Genomic DNA, 23,055 nt, shown 5'->3' on the forward strand with positions numbered 1-23,055 from the left:
TACTCAGAAGGCTGAGGCAGAAGGATCGCTGGAGCCCAGTAGGTTGAGGCTGCGGTGGCCGGGAGTGGCCACTGCACTCCAGTCTGGGTGACAGAGTGAGACTCCAACTCAAAAAAAAAAAAAAAAATCTTCTACATGTGGTCAGCCAGTTTTTCCAGCACCATTTATTAAGTTCTCCTCTCCCCAGTAGTTGTTAGTGGAGGCCTGGTCTAAGATGAGTAGGTTGAGAAATTGAGGTTTTGTGGGTACCTGATCTGGAACCAGGCGAAGTTGGGACCAAAGTGAGGCCCAAACTTTATCTGTACAATGAATATTTGTATATCTAATCCTGAATTGAACCTCACATCCTTAAAATTAAAAAAATTATATATTTTTAAAACCTAAAGAGACATAAATAAAATAAAATAAAATCTTATTGAAGAGCCTTTGCAGAATTTACCCTAAATACTATGGGAGAGTTATCCTCCCAACCCAAACAAATTATTTTAATGGAAATAATGAGACAAAAATGCCTACAGTGAATTTTTACAAAATGAATAAAAATTAATACTATAAAGGGAACTAATACAGCATGAGACACAGACATTAAAAGAGGAATAGGAAAGTTCTGGAAAATCTAGCATATGTGAATATGATGACAGTCAAGTATTCTTTGCCAAATTTTGAAGGAAGAGGGGGTTATGACCAAATGGAAAAGCACAAGAAGGGTGAATTAGAGTCCAAAGGTCAGAAATAAACATTCCTGCACTGCTGAAGTGAGGAGACATCAAATTATCTGTTAATAATACTGATGACTAAGATCTATAAAGAAGTTAAAAATAAGCAAAAATATATATATAACCTATGATTAAATGATCACAATTAAAGTTATTTTCCTTAAGTAATCCCTGACTCTTAACTAGAGCCTCTGTACCAGAGAATGAAAATCACCAGATTTTTGCCTATGAGAGTCTAACTCGTACCCTTTACCTATATCTATTACTCTATGACGGCAAACTGTGTAATGCTTAATCTATTCATAGTGCCAAAGTTTTGTGTCAAAAAATTGTTTAGTAATTGAACATGTAAAACAAACTTAGAAAATTAAGCTAACACTACTAAATAATTTATTTGGTCTTGGGCTTTTTGCTTCCACTTCCAGGTGGGCCTACTCCAAGTTCCCAGAATTTCATAGTCCTTAAAGCCTCCAATTCTGAAATGAGCTAAATCTGAGGTAAGAGCAGGCTTATTGGCTGGGCTTGGTTTCCTAGCAAGTGGTTTTTGTTGATGTTACTACTTGTACACTTCTTCTGGTTTTGAAAACCCCTTGGTCATTCTTGCCCTAGAGCCTTAAAATCAAAGATTATTCTTTGATTTTAAGATACGATTAAGACAGAGATTTGACATATAAAAGTAACAGAACATTCTCCAGGTACAACTGAATTTTGGCACAATCCTCATTAAAGAGGTTATTAGTACCCTTAAAATGAGGTCCCAGAGTTGCCTTATATCTTCCACTATCTGAGGACATGGAGAGAAGGCACCATCTATGAATAAGGAAATAGGCCCTCACCAGACAGACATCAAAGCTGCTGCCACCTTGATTTTGGACTTACCAGCTTCCAGAATTGTGAGACATACATTTTTGTTGTTTATAAGCTACCCAAACTGTGGCATTTTGTTACAGCAATCTGAACAGACTAAGATAGTATAATAAGAATTCAGGAAGTCTAATGATTAATTTCAAGCCTAGACTATCAATGGCCTAGGTCTTGCTTAGAATGTCTGCAAGACATTCCTTTCTTTGCAATAAAGATTACAGTTTAAAATTATAAGTATATAATTGCTTTCTCTGATAATTATGTGTTGAACTTGCTTTTTAAGCTCCTTTCATTTTTCTATATATTATATTTTTAAAAAATGAAATTTTTAAAAAATGAAAAGTTAAGCAAGTATAAGAGATATCTCTTTTTTCCCCCCTTTAACAAAGAAAACCCTGAAACTATGAGTACAATTACAATTTCAAATGATAGCTCTTTTTAGTTAAAACACATTCATAGAATTAATATTGACTCTGGTCCTTGGTTATAAATTCTTTGACACAGTGGAAGAGAAGCAAAGCAAAAACCCAATCTTCATATATATATGAAGGCAAAATACTGAATTTTAGCCAAATAATTAAACTTTGGGTCATACTCATATAAACTATGCATATAAACAACAACATGCATTTAAGAGAAGTTAAAAAGAAATACTGATTAGCTGGTTGGGTGCAGTGGCTCATGCCTGTAATCCCAGCACTTTGGGAGGTTGAAGCAAGAGGACTACTTGAGGCCAGAATTTCAAGAACAGTTTGGGCCACACAGCAAGACCCCATCTCTATAAAAAAAATTTTAAAAATTTCTGTCACGGGTGGTGCATGCCTGTAGTCCCAGCTACTTGGGAAGCGGAGGTGGGAGGATTGCTTGAGCCCAGGAGTTCGAGCAGTGAGCTATGATCATGCCATTGCATTCTAGCCTGGGCAACAGGGCAAAATGTGTGTGTGTGTGTGTGTGTGTGTGTGTGTGTGTGTGTGTGTGTGCGTCTGTGTTAATTATTTGTCCATAAGTGAACAAAAATTAACAGGGCCCAACCTAGGCAAAATTGTGCACAAAGATGTCACTTACTTTACAGTTTCCCTCCTCTTTGCCTCATAGAACATAGCTAAAGTTATCTCTCAAATCCTAACCACGTCTGTTCCAGGAAAAATATTTTTTAGAACATCTGACTTCAATTTTCAATTATATTTTATAATATAAACTCCTACTTTCTGACATGGCCTATGCTTTATTTAGAGGGTAGTATGTATCAGAGTCCCCAAGGAAGCCTTATTAAACACACGTCAAGTTTCCCCTTACCTCCCAAGATTTTGATGTACTCAGAAAGGGTGACCATCTACATATTAGAAAAGCTCCTGAGCAGCTCCTAATGCAATTCTTCTATCTCCCTCCCACCCTATCCCTGTCACTTCTATATTTATATATCTATATCTCCTCCACCATTGCCTTAAGAACTAGTAACTATATTTTTCTAACTCTGATATAAATTTTTGAAAAGTGACTCACTATTTCTTAAATAGCAATATTGTTGTAACAACTCCATTTCTTGTCTTCTTAGGTTTCAAATGTCCTCTCTTCAACCCTTCCCCAAATTATATTTTCTAGTAATAACCCTACTACTAATAACTCTGGTAAATTTGAGGTCTGTCAGATGCAAACAGTAGAGTCTCTATTGCGAAACTCAGAAATTCCCTAAATCACAACAGTCAATAGCTGGCAGGAGATTTTTGATTTTCTTTTTTCCAGGATTTGGGCTAAAGTAATGACAGGGTAAGAAGGCAAAATCAGTTGGGCATGGTGGCACATGCCTGAAGTCCCAGCTTCTCTGGAGGCTGAGGTGGCAGGATTGCTGCAGCTGCAGTGAGTCTTGATTGTGTCACTGCACTCCAGCCTGAGTGACAGAGCAAGACCCCAAGTCAAAAAAAAAAAAAAGGCAGAATATTAGAAACATTTCAACTAACTTGAGAGTTTATGAGGTTTAACTTTTAACTTTACCTTAGATCACTAGGCAAAATTTTTGTGTTGAACAATAAGGATAATGTACAATAAAGAAGAATAACCACCATGATCTTCCTATTGTGCCTAATCTTAATAACTATGCCTAATGATCCAAAGTCATTACCATATACTTCATAATCCTATTTTATTTCCCTTACTACCAAAATTCTGTCTTCATGATTCTCTCAATTTAATAATAGTTAATATTTATTGAACATCTACTATATGCCAGGTTCTATGCTAAATATTTTACATACATTATCTCATTTAATCCTCACAGTAAGGCTATAAAGTAGGTATCTTCATTTTATAGATAAAGAGCCTGAAGCACAAAAGTAAAGAAATCTGCCGATATTCTATGGCTAATAAGAGCAGAGATTTAAGCCCAAGTCTACTTGTTCTAGAACTTGTGCTGCTAACTACTATTACACTAGGACGGAAGTCATGTTCCTTTGCTCATTTTCTCTTTCATTCTTTCTTTGCCTATTGTCATGCTTTTAGCCATATTTCCAAGTAGCTGTCTTGGAATTATGTCTGCAATTAGCTCCACTCCCCAAAATTCCATCTATCATTCATTCACTCATCCACTCATCTAGAGATGCTAAGAGAAGCATCACATTAATAGTAGTACCTACCATATAAGGTTGTTGCAAAAAGTAAATAAAATAACCTACAGAAAAATTATGGTATAGTATGTGAAATATGATAAGGGATCAACATTTCTGCTGTTGAAGAGTTCAACAAAGTTTATTAAATGCCAGGCATAGCATCGAGTTCATTACCTTAGCTGACTGCAGCCTTGGTGGACAACTTAAGGCTCTCTCATGGGAAAGCCTGAGCCAAAACCACATAGCTAAGCCACTCCCAGATTCCTGACCTTCAAAAATTGTGTGAGACAATGAATGTTAGTTGTTCTAAGTTGCTAACAATTAACTAAGACAGCAATTGATTTCTTAAACTATAAAGAAAAGATTTAATATAATACTTAACTTGCTAAAGTAAAATCTATATATTTTTTTCATAGGATTGTTTCCATCTAGGACTCAGGCAGCAGTTTTCTCGGACACAGGTAAGCTGTCTCACACCATCACTTATCTACTCAAATTAATTGTCAGCATAATTGCTCTCTGTATAACACTTAACCCTGTCTTGCTACATAATCCTGTGAAGGAAACCAGGCTCTCACTGTCAACAAGATTAATATAAATTCCACAGAATGAATAATATTGATTTTAAAAAAGTAGAAGCTATAAGTCTGTTCTGCATGATTTTTCATACTTAACATACATTTCCTCTTTAAAATTTTTTTATTTTAAAGATACAGGGTACAATTCAGGGTTAGGTATACTAATGTTCACTATGTAGGTACCCTTGTTGATAAGGTGTGCCCCTGCCTCCCCTGGCAGTTTCGCACTGCCAATCCCATCCCCCACCTCGCCCCAGCAGTTTCCCACGACTGCTAATCCCTATCTTATAGTATTATGATAATTGTTTAATGTCTACTTGTAAGTGAGAACATGTGGTACTCAGTTCTTTGTTTCTGTGACAGATCATTCATTATTATAGACCTAAGTCCATCCAAGTTGCTGCGAAGGTCATGATTTTGTCCTTCTTTATGGCTACATAATATTCCATCATGTATATGTACCACATTTTTTTAATCCAGTCCTCTTTCGATGGCAGCACAGTTGGTTCTGTTTTTTGCTACTGTGACTAATGCTGCAATAAACATGAATGTGCAGGTATTTTTTTCATAGAGTGATTTGAGTTCCTCCAGGTATATTCCCAGTAGGGGGATTGTGGGGTCATGTAGAAGGTTGATTTTTAGATCTTTTCGGAATCACCAAAACGTTTTCAACAGAGGTTATACTAGTTTATACTCCCACCAACAGTGTAGAAGTGTTCCCTTTTCCCGCATCCTCTCTAGCATCTGTCGTTTTTTGAATTATTGATGATGGCTATCCTATCTCAGTGTAGTTTTAATTTACATTTATTTATTGACTAGTGAGGCTGAGCATTTTTTCATGTATCTGTTGGCTGCTCGTATGTCTTCTTTTGAGAAGTGTCTATTCATGTTTTTTTACCCACTTTGTAATGGGGCTGTTTGTTTTTTTTCCTTTTGGCGCATTTGAGTTCCTTGTAAATCCTAGATGCTAGGCCTTTGTCAGATATATAGTTGGCAAATATTTCTTCCCAGTCTGTGGGCTGTCTCCCCACTCTCTTGATGGTTTCTTTTGCTTTGCAGAAGTTTGTCAGTTTGATGAGGTCCCACTTGTCAATCTTATCTCTTATGGCATGGGCACTTGGGCATACTTAACATACATTTCTAAGGCAAGTATGCACTTGTCCAGAGAGTAAAGAATCCTAAGTCAAGATGCTCCTAAAAGAGATTCTGATTATCCAAGTAAACACAAAGTCTCCAGTGCTACTAGAAAAATTCGCAATAGGGGAAGTAGAAGGCAGAGATTATTATTTTTTCTGGGTATTTTAAAGAATATTATTGGATTTACATTCCAGGAAATGTTTTTGTGCTATCCTAAGCCAAATTCTATGACTGTTTTGCCTTGCAGAAGAAAACAAGTACAGAAAATAGAATATTTTTGATAGGCACTGACTTTCCTGACAGATCTTACCCATTTTACTTCACTTTTCATTTAATACTGACATTCCTCGGGATATTCTTGCCAACATATATATGGACTGAGTCACAGTCATGGCTTTAATTATATGTACATTACTCCTAAGTCTGTATTTCTCACCAAAACTACACTTCCAATTTCTAGATACATATTTCCAACAGGGTACTAAAGGTCGCCACACGAATATGTGGCAAATATTTCAAAACGTAACAGGTTCAGACATTAACATGAATTCATTTCCTTCATCATCAATCACCTATGAATCAGTCTTTCAATATTCTTTTTAGTTAATTATGTTATCAACCACCTAATCTCCCATAGTACAAATTTTATAATTACCCCCAATTAGCCTCAGTCCCATCCAAGTACCTAATATTTTGATTTATCCTTTTATTTCTAATATAGTTATGTATTTATATCTAAAACAGGTTTCTTGTGAATAGCATAAAGTTGGGTTTTTTTAATCCACTCTGACAATTTGCTGCATTTAATTGAGCTTCTTAGACCATTTACATTTAATGTGATTATTTATTACTATGATTAACTTAAATCCTACATCTGTTTGCTCCATCTATTCTTTTTTTCCTTGTTGACAAAAGTATAAAAGCAAAGCAAATCAATACAAAAAGTAGAACCTCGATCTAAATATCTCATTACTTGTACAAAAGTAAAATTGACTGTGGACTTAAAATGTGAAACTATAATTTTTTTTTCAAAGTATAGGGGAAAATCTTAAGGACATAGAATTCTTATTGGACATCAAAAGCATGATACATAAAAGGAAAAACTAATAAACTGTACTTCATCAAAATTAAAAACATTTGCTATGAGAAAGACCATGTGAAGAGGATGAAAAAAGAAGCTACAGATCAGGAAAAAAATATTTGCTAACCACATATTTAACAAATAACTAGTATCAAGAATATTTAAAGAACTCTCAAAACTTAATGGTAAAAAAACCAAACAATCCAGTTAGAAAATGTGCGAAGACATAAAGAGACATTTCATCAAAGCATAAATACAGGTCACAAATAAACAGAGAAAAATATATTCAATATCATTAGTTAGTATCCTGATGGGAAATGTAAATTATAACCTCAATGAGATATCCCTACATTATCAGAAAGACTAAAATGAAAATAGTGACAATATCAAATGATGTCAAAGATGCAGAGAAATTGGATCACTCTCATATTGTTGGTGGTAATTAACATGATTCAACTACTTTGGAAAATACTTTGGCAGTCTCTTATGAAACAAAACACATAATAACCATACAACCCTGCAGCTGCACTCATCATACCTTTATCCAACAGATATGAAAACTCATATTCATACAAAACCTACACTTAAATGTTCACAGTCACTTTATTTGTAATAGCCAAAAACTGGAATCAGTACAGATATTCTTTAACACAGTCTGGTAGTGTAGTACATTCATATTATGAAATATTAGTCAGCAATAAAAAGGTATGAACTATTGATATATGCAAGATCTCTAATAAATTGCCAAATAATTATACTGAGTAAGAAATACTCAGTTTCTGTTTGATTCTGTTTATATAACATTATTGAAATGACAAAATTTGAGAAATGGGGACAGATTAATAGTGGCCAGGGGAACAGGAGTAGATGGGTTGGAGAAACATGGGTACAGTTCCTTTTGGTGGGGAATATGTGAACATACACATTTTCCCCAGGTCAGGTTGCCAGATGTCTCTTAATGGGAATGGGGTATGCTGGCATCTCCTCACCAAGGTCCCTTTACAGCCGTAGTGACTATAGGCTGAGAAAAGAAGTCTTGGCTGTGGGATCAAAGAGGCCAGGCTATTTGTTGTGGCTGGGTCCCTTTTGTTGGGTCCACCAGCTTGCCAGGAACCTCCTGGTGGGGAAGGGAATCTCAGAAGTCTTGGGCTTGTGGGGTGACAACACCTGAAGCAAAATGCCTAATGGTATTTCCAGATATTTCTGGCAGAGCAACAGTGAAATAACCTGTCTGTTAAAATAACAACAACAAAAAACTACTCCCTTTTCGTTATCAAGACAGAATCCCAAAATAGATTCACTGAAAAAAATCAATTTCTAATATGATAAAATCCAAAGCTATTATTATTGAAGAGACTATTTCTTCTAATTATCAAAATCTTAAGAACATATTTTTCTTGTAACTTTCAAACAAATACTGAGGTAATAAAGATAATGGTTGTAAGATATGCACCTCCTCAAGAAGAAAGGAATTTCAAGATTATGACTGGAATAAATCTAAATAAGCTAAACAACTCAATTCTCTAGTTTGACTGAAAAATTTCCAAAAGATATCATTGTTTCATAAATAGTGCATACCGAGTAAAGGGAAAAAATTACATGTTTTGTTAAGAGTAAAACAAATAAAACAGTTTCATCAAGTAAGAATTATGGTTTTGTCATAGACTTTGGTTGTGTTTCCAACTAGTTATTTAAAATAGTTTAAATACAACCTATCCTATGTGGCATACTTATTTAAGACTTATTTGGTGGCATGAATTCCCTGAACAAAAATTTTTGCCAGATTCTTCCCCAGGAGGTACTTTGAGGGAGTCTCTTAAGAAGCCCCTGTCTAGAATACAAAGTAAGGTACAGAATCCCAACTCTCTTCTTTAGACAGTATACATCTGACATATGAATTTTATTACTTCTGACCAAAGATTGTTTTAAAATTTACATTTAGTAGTAGATCTAAATAATCTTAAATGTTTTAAAACATCAAAGTAAATTTTCCTATGTTCTAAATTTACCCAGGTATACTTTTATATGCAGAAAAGCACATATGCATCTTTTTGAAAAAAGATTAAAGTCTAAAATAAATGAATTTATTCTTAACAGGTGACATTTTAGATATGCCATAATAGTACTGAGGCTTTAGTAGATTATAAGTATGTTCATGTCGGAAATTGCTCATTTTTTGTACTATTTAGAATGAATGGTGCTTAACATCACTTTAAGAAATTTATGGTAAGATAGTTTATAAAGTACAGTAGAAAGAGTTCTTATCTAAGAGCGCATAAAAAGAAAAAGAAGTGTACCCTTCCAGATCTTAAAGGTACTATCCTTATTTCAACCATGTAAGCATAATAGCAAAGACTAAAATTATACTTGGTAAATTATAAGCAGCTGACATAAAGTAATAGGGTTATCCTTTTTCCTTCTGTGTCTCATTTCTGCTTTTTAATAGTTTTAACAGTAATACCTCTCACATATTACAAATTAAAAATTTATTCCTAGGGAAAATTAAAAACAAAAAACTCATGGAATGAAGTTATATGTGCTTAGAGCTGGGTCAGAGAATGGTGATGTTGGGTAGTGGTCATGTGTCAGAATATGGAAGTAAGGCTAAGAGTTGTTCTTTGAAGAACAGACAGAATCTGAAGGTAGATCCAAAATTAGGATACCATGTTATCATGGAGAACAGACAAGTGGAATTTAAATTCCTTTAAGAACATGGATGCTCATTCAAGCATAGTAGGACAAACAATTGACTTTTGTTGATAGAGGCAGCCAGATGTCCCTGCTTTCAGGAAGTAACAGGGTGCTAACCAAAGCATCAAAGAGTAAAATACAGGAACCTATTGAACAGGGAGAATGGAAATCAGGGTGGGATCTGACTTAAATGAAGCTACTGACCTGGGCTCTTTTAAATGCAAGACAGCTACTCTTTTAGAAATATTTAGTTTACAGAATGCTGTTAAGTAGCCAAAAACAAAACATACTTAGTTTATGAGGTGTCAGGAAAAAAAAATCTGGAGTAGACATGCAGAATTTTTTATTTTTAGAGTAAGTAGGAATTTATTAGAAGATAGGAAATCTCCTGGCAGCCAGAGGGGACCTGAAAGAGAGTTGCCTGACACGTAAAATTGTATCAAGTCGAGAAGCTATTTAGAAATTTCTAATTGCCACAAAAATCTTGAGGACATAAACCTGGTGACTAAGTTTCTGGGAAGTGAGGCTGGAAATGTAGCTTGGGGAAGGTCTTTTTAAAGATGTTAGCCGGGCTCGGTGGCTCAGCCTGTAATCCCGCACCTTTGGGAGGCTGAGGTGAGTGGATTGCCTGAGCCCGTGGGTTTGAGACCCGCCTGGGCAACTTGGCGAGACCTTATCTCTACAATAAATCAAAAATTAGCCGGGCATGGTAGCGCACGCCTGTAGTTCCAGCTACTTGGAAGGCTGAGGCGGAAGGATCGCCGGAGCCCAGCAGGTCGAGGCTGCGGAGGCCGGGAGCGGCCACTGCACTCCAGTCTGGGTGACAGAGTGAGACTACAACTCAAAAAAAAAAAAGATGTTGGTCAGTTAAAGGTTAATTTCCTGAGATGTCCACATGTTCGTTCCTTCTCTTCTCTTGAGTCTCAAACATCCCCTCATCAGCAAGGACTTCCTTTGACCTCCCTACTGAGAATAGTAAGAATTCACCCCCTTTTCCTCCTAATCTATTTTTCTTCAGAGAATTTATCACCACATAACCAACTGTATAATTGCTTATTTACTGATTGCCTGTCTTCCCCAAATGAAATATAAGACCAGGATTTTGTTTTATTCATTGCTATATTCCTGGTACCTAGAAAAACACTTGGCACACAGCTGCACTTAAATATTCATGTTTGAATAAACAAATAAATAACAGCATACCTGGAGGGGAAGATAACATATACAGGAAAATATTTTAATATTTTAATATACCTATCCTATTTTTTTATCTGTTTGACTGGGACAAAAATCCAGCAAACTTTTTTGGTCTGGTCAAAATAGCCTACTCTTGTTTAAAACAACAAAAACCCGGGCTTTAAAAGGACCCTTTGGAGACAGCCTACAGACTGGGAAAAAGTATTTGCCAACTCTAAGTCTGACAAAGGCTTAACATCCTGGATCTACAAGGAACTGAAACGTAATGAAAAGAAGAAAACAAACAACCCCATTATAAAATGGGCAAAAGACATGAACAGACACTTCACAAAAGAAGACTTTCGAGCAGCCAACAAACACATGAAGAAATGCTCAACCTCACTAATCATCAGGGAGATGCAAATCAAAACCACACTGAGATACCACCTAACTGCAGTCAGAATGGCAATTATCAACAACTCAAAAAATAACAGCTGCTGGAGAGGGTGTGGTGAAAAGGGAACACTTCTACACTGTTGGTGGGAGTGTAAACTAGTGCAACCTCTGTGGAAAGCAGTGTGGCGATTCCTAAAAGCTCTAAATATCAACCTCCCATATGACCCTGCAATCCCCCTACTGGGAATATACCCTGAAGAACACAAATCACTCTATAAAAAAGATACCTGCACACGTATGTTTATCGCAGCATTGTTCACAATAGCAAGAACCTGGAAACAACCATGCTGCCCATCAAAAGAGGACTGGATTAAAAAAATGTGGTACATATACACGATGGAATACTACGCAGCCATAAAAAAGAACAAAATCATGAATTTCGCTGCAACCTGGATGGAACTAGAGTCAATAATACTGACTGACCTCTCACAAAACAAAGATCCGAAATATCACATGTTCTCACTCATATAATGGACCTTGAACATCCAATGCAATACTATATGAAAATGACTGATGGTACTGGAAAACTATGGGGGGGAGGGGGATGGGATTAACAGTAGCAAATATCTGTCGGGGGATGGGAAAACACTTCTTATCTACAGGGTGCCTGAATGAAACGTCATTGTACACCTAACCCTTAACTGTACCCCACAAAACCATAATAAAAAATACTGATTAAAAAAAATAAATAAATAAAAAAATAAAAGGGCCCTTTGTAGAAGCCATTCTTCTGGTCTTTTGTTTCTAAACTTTCTGAGGTAGTATTGGAACTTCTAGTACAGATAGGAAGCCCTTAAATTTCCCAAGAACGTGGAATCAGTTGATTTAAACAACCACACTAGCAAAGCAATAAAAGAAGAGACCATGGAAATTTTGTTCTGGGAATGGATAACTAGTGGCTTAGAATCACACTAGTAAATTCTTCTTTACATTTGAGTATCAGTATCTGTTAAAGAGTCAGTCTGTTTCTTTGAATTATAATTGGGTTAAAAGCCAAACACCTTCATAAATGCCTAAAATCAAAATATGTTTCTGATTTTAAGTATATTTGCAATAGTGTTCATAGAACAAGACCTTAAGATTCTTTCATTTGTAAAATATGTAGACATTGTAATTTTGAAGGTCAAAACTTTTTTAAAATATTAAATTTGGGTAACTAAAACTGACTGAGAGCCACTTTTTTTTTTTTTTTTTAATTTAGAATCCCTGTCACCCAGGCTGGAATGCAATTGCATGCTCATGGCCACCACAGCCTCAGCCTGCTGGGCTCAGCTTCTGCCTTACAAGTAGTTGGAACTACAGGTGCACACCACCACCCCTGGCTAATTTTTTTTTTTACTAATTGTAGAGATGAGGTCTCACCAAGTTGCCCAGGCTGGTCTCGAACCTGTGGGCTCAGGCAATCCTCTCATCTCTGCCTCAAATGTGCTGAGATTACAGGTGTGAGCCACTACACCTGGCTAAGAATTACCTTTAAGGACAAAAACGATATGCTTGTTGAGATCCTTTCCTCATTTTTTGAACAGGTTGCTAATTTGTTCTAGAGATTTCTTTCTACAAAGAAATTTGCCATTTAATTATTATTATTGTTATTTTTAGTTGGAGTCTCACTCTTGTCGACCAGGCTGGAGTGCAGTGGCACGTTCATAACCACCGCAGACTTGACCTGCTGGGCTTAAGCAATTCTTCTGCCTCAGCCTTCCAAGAAGCTGGAACTACAGACACATGCCACCATGCCCAATTAGTTTTTGTGATTTATTGTAGTGAAGAGATCTTACCAAGTTGCCCAGGCTGGTCTCAAACCCCTGGACTCAGACAATCCTTTCACCTCAGTCTCCCAAGGTGCTGGGATTACAGGCTGAGCCACCACACCCGATCCCATTTACCTATTATATATATGTTATGATATGATAATTCTTATCATATGAGTTATATGATAAATTGATATTTTCTTTCTACTTTATGGTGCTCCTGCAACAAAACTAAGTAATTTAATCAAACTATTTCTTTAAAACTTCAGATTTCATATAATACTTAGAAAGTCTTTTGTACTCTACTGTTATTATTTATTTGTTTATTTTTAGAGACAGTGTCTTACTCTTTAACTAGGCTGGAGTGCAGGGGCATGATCATAGCTCACTATAACTTGAACTCCTGGGATTAAGTGATCCTCACACCTCAGTCTTCTGAGTAGCTAGAACTACAGGTGCATGTCAGCACACCTAGCTAATTTTTAAATTATTTTATAGCAATGGGGTCTCATTATGTTGCCCATAGGGTAGTCTTGAACTCCTCTCAAGTGATCCACTCACCTTGGCCTCCCATAGTGCTGGAATTACAGGCATGAACCTCAGCACCTGGCCCTTTATATCAAACTTATTTTGATATAAAGAATAAGTCAAAGTCCACCTTTTTTTTTTCAAATTGCTATCCTGATGACCCATAAGCCATTAATGAATTATTCATATTTTTCTTTACTGATTTGAAGGCTAAAATGGTCATACATTAAGTTCCCCTAGGTTTGAGGTTTTTGGGGTCTATTTCTGTGCTTACTTCATAACTAAAGAAATGCAAACTAAACAAGATATTACTTTTGACCTATTAAAAGTCCAATAATAATCTGGTTTATATGAAGGTATGGGAAAATAAATACTGCTGAAAGGAATGCAAATTAGGAGAGGAAGACAATTTTCCTTTGAATTAAAATTGCTAGGTTACATAACCCACATATATATTCCTATAGCTGAGCAAAGTTATAATAACAGTCACTAAAAATCTACTGAGTTTTGGCTGGGCGTGGTGGGTCATACCTGTAATCCCAGCACTTTGGGAGGCAGAGGCAAGAAACTACCTGAGCTCCAGGGTTCGAGACCAGCCAGAGTAACATGGCAAGACCTCATCTCTACAATAAATAAAAAATACTAGCTGGGCATGGTGGTGCATGCCTGTGGCTCCAATTACTCAGAAGTCTGAGGAAGAAGGATTGCCTGAGCCCAGCAGGTTGAGGCTGTGGTGACCATGAGTGTGTCACTGCACTCCAGCCTGGGTGATAGAGTGAGACTCTCAGAAAAAAAAAAAACTACTGAGTTTTTTATTGGAATGGCAATGAATTTATAGATTTGTCCCAGGAACTACATGTGCAAGTGTTCTCTTATGGCCTTCATGAAAGTTTTGTATTCTTTTGCCTTGTTTTCATCTAGATCCTACACTTTGTCTATTCCATTTATTCCTAGAGTATTTTATACTATTTATTATCATTCTAAATTAAATCTTTTTTCCTTTTCCATTTGATTATTACTGATACAGAAATTGTTTTATTTGAAGAGACTGGTACCAGTTAACTGAAAAAACTAGGTAGGAAATCATTTTTAAATGACACACACAGTTCTTTAAAACATTTTACTTGAATTTTAAAAATATAAAATGTATATTCATTTGAAATCCCTTTAGGTAGGGTGAAGGTCCTTTTTTGAGTTTAAAGTTATTTTTCTTCTATAAACTACACCAAAAATGTGTGTTTATGATTATCACTATGTGTATGGTAAAGACATAAAGACATCTGCAAAGGAAGAATTTGAGAACTAGGGACGCAATCCTTCTAGTTTCTATGTTGTTTCCCTTGCATCTTTTATGCACTTGACTCTATGACAATACAAGGGGGACCCCCAAAAAACTTGAATTTATTTATAAAAATTGTGTAATTATTCTAACATGTTTAAACTTCAGTCATCTTCAAAGTATTCTCTGTTTGATGTAATTCATCTATTGAGACTCTTTTTTCCACTGCTCAAAACAGTTTTGAACTAATCAATTTTGATGCTTTTAGTGCTTCTGCCATTTTCTTTTGTACCTCTTCCACAATGGCAAAATGTTTCCCTTTGATGACTTTTTTTATTGGAGGAAACAAAGTATTCACAGCAAAATCCAGTGAATAGGGAAGGCAGGGCATGGGGATCACACTGAACACTCAACATGGTGTGGGCAGGTACATTGACAGGGTGGAATAATCAGTGACCTGTATGCCACAACTTAGGACTTTTTTTTTGCGAATCGTGTCACAAAACTTAAAATTTCCAGATAAAAACATTGGTAGACTGTTTGATCCACAGGAACAAATTCCAAGTGTACTACAAGGGGCCCACCCTCCAAAAGATAATTCTGGTATTTTTGGGGGGTTCCCCCTCGTATTTTCAGCAACTTACCACTGAGTCATTTCAAAGCACTGAATTTGGTTTTACTAAAAACAACCTTTTCTTGCCCTAACAGTACACTAATATGTACAATCAACAAATATAAATCTGGGAGCAAACAACACTTAAACTTCTAATATGCATACAACTTCATCACTGGGAATAAAAGACCTCAGGTATATCAGGGAACCGCTTTCTAGTCATAAGCATTCAGCTTCCAGAAGGATCCTGAGAGAGCAGTTCTTTACCTCCACCACTCAGTAATGAGTAACAGAAAAAAGTCAACACATGTTTATTGAAATAAACTGAAGAATACCTGAATTTCTGGCAATAAACTATATTGCAAGACGTTAAATTTACTATTCAAGGAAAATCCTTGTCCTAATTATTTGAGAAAAGCAGAGATATTTCCTTCCTTTGTATAAAACTTGGCATAGTACTATGTACAAATGGAAACAACTGTTTAATAAATAAAGAGGAAGATGAAGCTAAAAATGAAGAATAGTCATCAGACTGTTTTCATATACATGGAAATTTCTAAGAGATTAAGTTAATCTCTGTGATAGAATCTAGTCTATCTTTATATAGCTCACACACTTGAAAACAAAGTTCTTCTTGCTTCATATTCACCCTAAGCTATGAACCAAGTGTCCTATTTTATGTCAATAAGAAAAAAAGGTTAGAAGTTACCTGTTACACTGGGAAAACCTGACTAGAAGTCAAGAAACTAGGATTCTAGTTCCACTTTGGTAATAATCACTACAGTTTCACATTCCTCAGTTGTACTTGAGTGACTGGAAGAACAGCTGAACTATCTACTGAAGAATATGAATAGCAAGTTGTAATGGGTATTAAGGTGGACTTGTATTCTAAAGTTCTAGAATCTAGTGCTAGCTCCAATATTAGAGGGTTTTAGGATTAATGCTATGCCATAAAGAAGAACAAAAATCATGTTCTTTGCAGCAGCATGCATGCAGCTGGAAACTGTCATTCTAAGTGAACTATCACAGAAACAAAACATTAAATACAAATGCTGGACAATACTAAAGGATGGAGGGAGAAGGGATAAGGGGCACACAACCACCCACTGGGTATCATGTCCACTATTGGGAGGAGAGAGGACTCACTAGAAGCCCAAAGGCTCACCTTCAAACAATTTACTTAGGAAGCAAATCCTCACATGTAGCCCACAACTCTAAAATAATTTTTTTTAAAAAGACTAATGCATTGTATTAACTACTAAGCAAACTAACTCAGAAATAAATATGGTTTTTATAAGCAAAATGTTTTTATTTGAAGATCTGCTGTGCATTATCAAAGCTAAAAAGGGCATATCAAATGCATCAAATGATTACCTTCTTTATCTGGCATACTTAAAGCATAGATATTCTATTTGATCAGGAAAGCAAAACTTATTGCTCTACTTTTTCTTATAATTTAACCTTTATCTCTGTAAAGTTAAGACATTATAGCCCATTTCAACAGTAGTAGTACTGTTATAGAGTTTTATATTTAAAATGCAAATGTATTTTCATTTCATTTTGTACTGACTATCCATAAGGTCAGAAAGGCATGTTGTATCCATTCTAAAGCTCAGAATAGATTTCGCCCAAGGTAAAGTCAAATTTTAGAAATCAGGGATTATGGAGCTCAAGATCATAGCTCAAGATCATAGCTCAAGATCATACTATCCCTTTAGGCATGTGCTCTGAGTTGTATTCTTTTATTTGGCCGACATATATATGGAACTGAGATGGGTACTTTAAGGAAGGACTCAGTTTCTAGTTCTGGCTTCATCAGTCTCCACCATTTAATCATTCTGTAATCCTATGCAAGTGACAACTTCTCTGAATTTCAGTTTCTTGACTTGTAAAATAGAGACAATAAAGTGTTTTTCCTGTCATTCAAAATTAGTGTGAAGATTAGATTAGATAGAAAGCTAAAGTCTGAAAAGAATTCTAGAGATATAATTCAATACTCTTCTTTTACAAATATATAACTGAAAAATTATTTGTTTAAGGTCATATTATTATTGCTCTTTTTCATTGTTGGGTCTCACTATATAGCCTAGGCTAGACTTGAACTCCTGGGTTGAAACAATCCTCCCACCTCAGCTTCCTGACTAGCTGAGACTATAGGCACGAACCACCAAGCTCAACTTCACACTAATGTTTAGTACTGGAATTAGAATCCAGGTCACCTAACACCTAGTTAAATTGGTCTTTTTATTATTCTTTGCTGTTTCTAAAGTAGGTGAAAATTTTTGAAAACTACAACCCACACAGCCTCTCTCAACTAAGATTTTATGACAAAATTAAGCCCTTATGCTTCAAAGCATACATTGCATGTGAAGAATTAACTTCTATTCTAAGAATTTAGAGTAGGACAAAGCTATATAGCATTCTTGGGATAACTGAGTAGATAGTCACTCACAATATTTTTCCTGTTTTTTGGTTGAGAAAAGTAGCATGACTATACCAATGAGGTCACGCTAAGACATTATTACCAAAAACAGCTCCACCCTTCAAAACTTGAAATTTGAAAACTGTCTTCAACTGTAAAGGTCAGCATTCATTACACATTATTTCAAGAGGCCCTTTACTGAACTGGTAGACCCTCATCTCTATGTTGTACAAATATCTATTGTTATATTTTGTATTGCAATTATTTCTTTTTTAAAAAAAATCTCAATTGAATTGCATGTATATGTCTTAAAAGCAAGGCAAACAAAATACTGTAGAATTATAGAAAAGGAATTGATGAGATTGCGAGAACTCCAAAGAAAAATGTGGTAGGATTTTAATGACTTATATATTTTAAGGACTTACATATTTTAATGGATAGGACTCTGTAGAACAAGGTAGCAGAACAAGGTAGAGAGAAAAAAAAGATAAGGAAAAAGGGACAAGTGTAGGCAGAGATAAAGATGCTTACTCAAGTTTTAAATCTTGCACCACAATAATATTCCCACTCCTCTTGACTTCCTTCACCCAGTTTGCTTGAACCTGCTTCCACCCATTCCCTCCATTTTGACTCTGTTGTAATCATCACCACCTTTTAACTCTTTCCTCTTCTACTCCCACCTAAACCTGCACAAGATGGTTCAACTCTTTGAACTTGGACTGATGACTTCTGTTCCAGTAAAAAGTAACACAAAGCATTAAGTATTTGTAATAATGACAGGAAAGCAAATAATTTTCAAAGAACATCAACAGACTTAAGAGTAATAATACATTTGTCAAGAATGTAATACATTTTCTTTTTAGGCTAAAATACCTTTTTATAGAACATAAATATGTTCTGTCATCATAAATTACAAATGCTCATTTCTCAAATTGAAAAATGTTTGTTCATTTCTCAACCCAAATAGAAAATTTATCATAACAAGCATCAAAAAAATTCAAAATAAGAAAATTGCTTTTTCGTAAGTGTAAATTAAACATGGCAAACAGTCAACAAGGCAAATATTTGCTGCATACAAAAGAATAAAGTTTAGAATAATTCTTCTTATGTTTTAAGATATCACTGTTCCATACTTTTTTTACTTCTTTTGAAGGCAGTGTCTTGTTATGTTGTCCAGGCTTGAGTGCAGTGGTTATTCACAGGCATAATTACAGAGCCATGCAGCCTTAAACTCCTGTGGCCTCAATTCATCCTCCTGAGAAGCTGGGACTGCAGGCACACATCATTGGGTCTGGCTCACACTTTCTTTTAAACTTGAGCCAATTTATTTCCTCTGCTTAAGTTTTACATACTCTCTCATTCTATTTTTTGCACATCCCTGTTCTCAATGTTACTAAAGGTATAATCCGATTATGACATTCAAAACTTTTAATGAGGGAGTACTTTAAGGTTTTGATTAATTCTTCTTTTATCAATAGCATTCAGTAGTGAAAGAACATGACATCTTACTTTGAAAAAAGCAGTCTTTTAAAGAATGCTACAGAAAAATAAAGTCTTTTAAAAATATTTAAACTTTACAGTACAGCAAAAGATTTAAAGATTCTTCTTGTATTTATGAGACTCTTAGCTTAGGCAGTGAGTACTTATTATACATGTTTTTTTGTACAACCTGGTTTCAAAATCAGAAATCCATAAATACAACAAATTAAAAGTGACCCCCTTGATCCTTATACCTAGGAGTGAAAACACCCAACCTGGCAGCTGAAGCATTCAAAGTATTCAAAGAATCAGAATCAGATATACAAACAGGAAGTGACCTTTCTGCAGTCTTACTCCTTTCTTTTTACAACCAAGGAACTAGAATCCAAGAAAGGTCAAGTGACTGCCTATCAAGTTTCCCTGATTCTCTGCCTGGTACTCTAAATTTACACAACATTTTCACACTTCCTTATTAAAAAAAAAAAGATACAGAGATTTATAATTTATTGCCTACATATTCAATTCTCTACTTCATTCACAGAAAATCTACACTAGCTACTAATAGTCTAGATTACTTCTAGTCTGTTTTTAGAGAAAAACTTCCAAGGAATATTTCCAGATATTTTAGGAAAACAGTCTGTAGGACTTGCTAATCCTTTATTTCTTCAGATCTGTGTTTCATATCTGTTCTTAGTGTTGAGAGGTCATAAAAGCTACGCAACGACTCCCCAGGAAAGAAAAATATATACAAGGGCTTCAGAGATTTCAAGGGCCCCAGGTGAAGATCCTTTGACACTGTCAAGTTTACTCCAGCATTGAACCAGGTTTTCACTCTTTAAAATCTTAGCCTACAGCCGGGCATGATTATATAGCGCGTGCCTGTAATTCCGGTTACTCAGAAGGCTGAGGCAGAAGGATCACCCGAGCCCAGCAGGTCGAGGCTGGGTGGCAGGGAGCGGCCGCTGCACTGCAGTCTGGGCAACAGAGTGAGACTCCAACTCAAAAAAAAAAAATCTTAGCCTAGATTTTTCTAACATCATTATCTTTACACGCTGTTCTTCCCACTCTTCTTTCTTTCCACTAGCATTTGGCTTTTATTCTTTTACTAATATATTAATGGATGTGTACCTTAGGGTTATTTTGCTTTTTGCAAATGTTTACTGCAATCATTTGAAATTATTTAAAGATAATAATTTTTAGAATAGTGAATATGACTAATGATTAGTATCATTTCTCTTACATTTCTCATATTTTAAACAGTTTAGCACTTCTATACTGAGTTGCTTCTTACTTTTTTTATTAAGGTATAATTTACATGTAATAAAATGCTAAAATCTTAAGTGTTTCATTTCATCAATTCCGACAGTATATCTGTTTTAAAAATTATAATTTGCTTTAAATTCTTTTTGGAAGCAAGAAGAAAATAAATAAATAATTAGTTCATTCATTCATGAGTTGATCTGTGACAGTCTGGAAGGGGAAAACTTGAAGAGGGTAGGACTAGAAACAGGGAAACAAGTCATTATAACAATCATACAGATAAAAGTGACTGGGGCCAGGCGCAGTGGCTCACACCTATAATCCCAGCACTTTGGGAGGCCGATGAGAAGAGTGCCTGAGTCTATGGGTTTGAGACAGCCTGGGCAACTTGGTGAGACCTCATCTCTACAATAAATCAAAAAATTAGCCGGGTATAGTTCTAGCTATTTGGAAGGCTGGGGTGGAAGGATCACCTGAGCCCAGCAGGTTGAGGCTTCGGTGGCTGTGAGCGTGCCACTGCACTCCGGCCTGGGTGACAGTGTGAGAGACTCCAACTCAAAAAAAATAAATAAATAAAAAATAAAATAAAAGTGACTGGGTTTATCAAAAAAGGTGGCAGTAATAATGAAGAAGAAGAGGCAAGATGAAATTGATATTACTATCAATGCCAGGCATAACCAGTATAAAAAAGAAGAGAAAGGAGGAATGGTTGAAGAACTCACCTTACACATTATTTATTTATAATCAGTGTTTAGTAAAAGTTTAGTTATTCAACAAACATTATTATGAGCCTATTTTGAATCAGACACAAGCATTATTTGAATAATTCTGACTCCCCATCTCTTCAAATCCATAGTTACAGTAGAATTTAAACTTCTGATAGTTAACTAACAGAACTCTCTCTCTCAAACTGATAAAAATGAGTTACACAACTAAACAATGTATACCATTACTGTAGTGACAAATAAAACAAACCTACTTTATAGGCAAGCTGGTTATATAGCTCATGTCTACAGTAAATCACAAAAACTAGCCAGGTGTGGTGGTGTGCGTCTGTAGTTCCAGCTACTTGGAAGACTGAGGCGGAAGGATCGCCTAAGCCCAGCAGGCAGAGTTTGTGGTGGCTGTGAGTGTGCCACTGCACTCCAGCCTGGGAGACAAAGAGTAAGACTCCAACTCCAAAAAAAAAGATTTGTCTTCACCATTTTAACTTCTATCTGGCTCCAATTTTTAAAAATTTCATTCTCTCCAGAAAATCCATACAAGTAGTAAGTTGATTCCCAGACTTAACATCCAGAAGTATACAAATCTCACATTAAAATAAATGTTCACCTCAGTCTATCAAATACAAAAGTACCTATTAAGTGTAATTGATTCCCTGAATTCAATTAACTCCCTTTGTAAGCAGATACTCTATATTTCTCAAATGCTAACATAAGGATTTCTTAAACTATCTAAATTGTACTCTGATTCCTTAATTATAAATCAATTTAAATATCTCAAAAACCCAATATTCAATTATCTTCTTCCTGTTGAAACAGCCCCTCTGCTATTCTTCCTCAGTAGAAACAACTTGCAACAAAATTAAATTCATTAACAAAAAATTTATTTAATGATATAATTCTCTCATCTACAAACATGAGAATCTACTAAAGATAAAAAATTGTGCTAAGAATTAGAAATACAAACATTTACTAACATACTGATAATAAGGAAAGGCTTAACTCAACAAATAATGATCTATCAATTTTTAAACACCAGTAATTCAAACATGAAAAAACTACAGATGAACAGTTAAGTGAATAACAAGTCAAGTGAATACTGACAATATGTGGAAGAGTATTCCAATACAGAATTAATATATTTTAATTCTTTGAGAAAATGCCGTATTCAAAATGAAAGTAAAAGTCAACAAGGTCAGGCCATACAACTGTTTGCATTACTTAAAGAAGGCTAAAGAGGAGACTTATCAGTTAGAAAGCAGATTATTAAGATTTTGTTTTTCTAAAATGACTATTTTTCTACAATGAGAATACAAAGCTTATTAACCACTTCTTTGTTCATTACTGCTCAAAGTTTCTACCAACTTTCTAATATGAAGATTCACATACTTTTTTCCATATCTAATATGATACAAATAAATCTAGCCCTTCAAAGTTTTAAGTTTTTGAGTTATAAGTACTACTTATCTTTTTTTGTCAGTTGTTTATAGATAAATTTTCCAGTCAAAAAAACAGTAATAGATTACAAGTGATTAACAAACAACGAAAGTTGCTGAGTGTGAGAAAGAGTAGTACAAAACATGTTACTGTAATATGTTATTTTAAAATTAGCTAAGTAATTTATGAGGGAAAAATAAATTGCTCTTAAATTCCTTAATTGACATCCAAAAGGAGAGTTTCAGTCCAAACTGAACCAAAT

At 35.3% G+C, this 23,055-nt stretch overlaps 1 protein-coding gene across 1 annotated transcript in view; it reads right to left on the bottom strand.

Annotated features, from left to right (window-relative positions):
- The window catches only part of RB1 (RB transcriptional corepressor 1), a 173,862-nt gene that overhangs the window by 38,556 nt on the left and 112,251 nt on the right, over window positions 1-23,055 (bottom strand). The window lies entirely within an intron of this gene.

This window comes from Carlito syrichta, unplaced genomic scaffold, assembly GCF_000164805.1.
Source record: "Carlito syrichta isolate Samal-C Ts95f unplaced genomic scaffold, Tarsius_syrichta-2.0.1 Scaffold302582, whole genome shotgun sequence".
Lineage (NCBI taxonomy): Eukaryota > Metazoa > Chordata > Mammalia > Primates > Tarsiidae > Carlito > Carlito syrichta.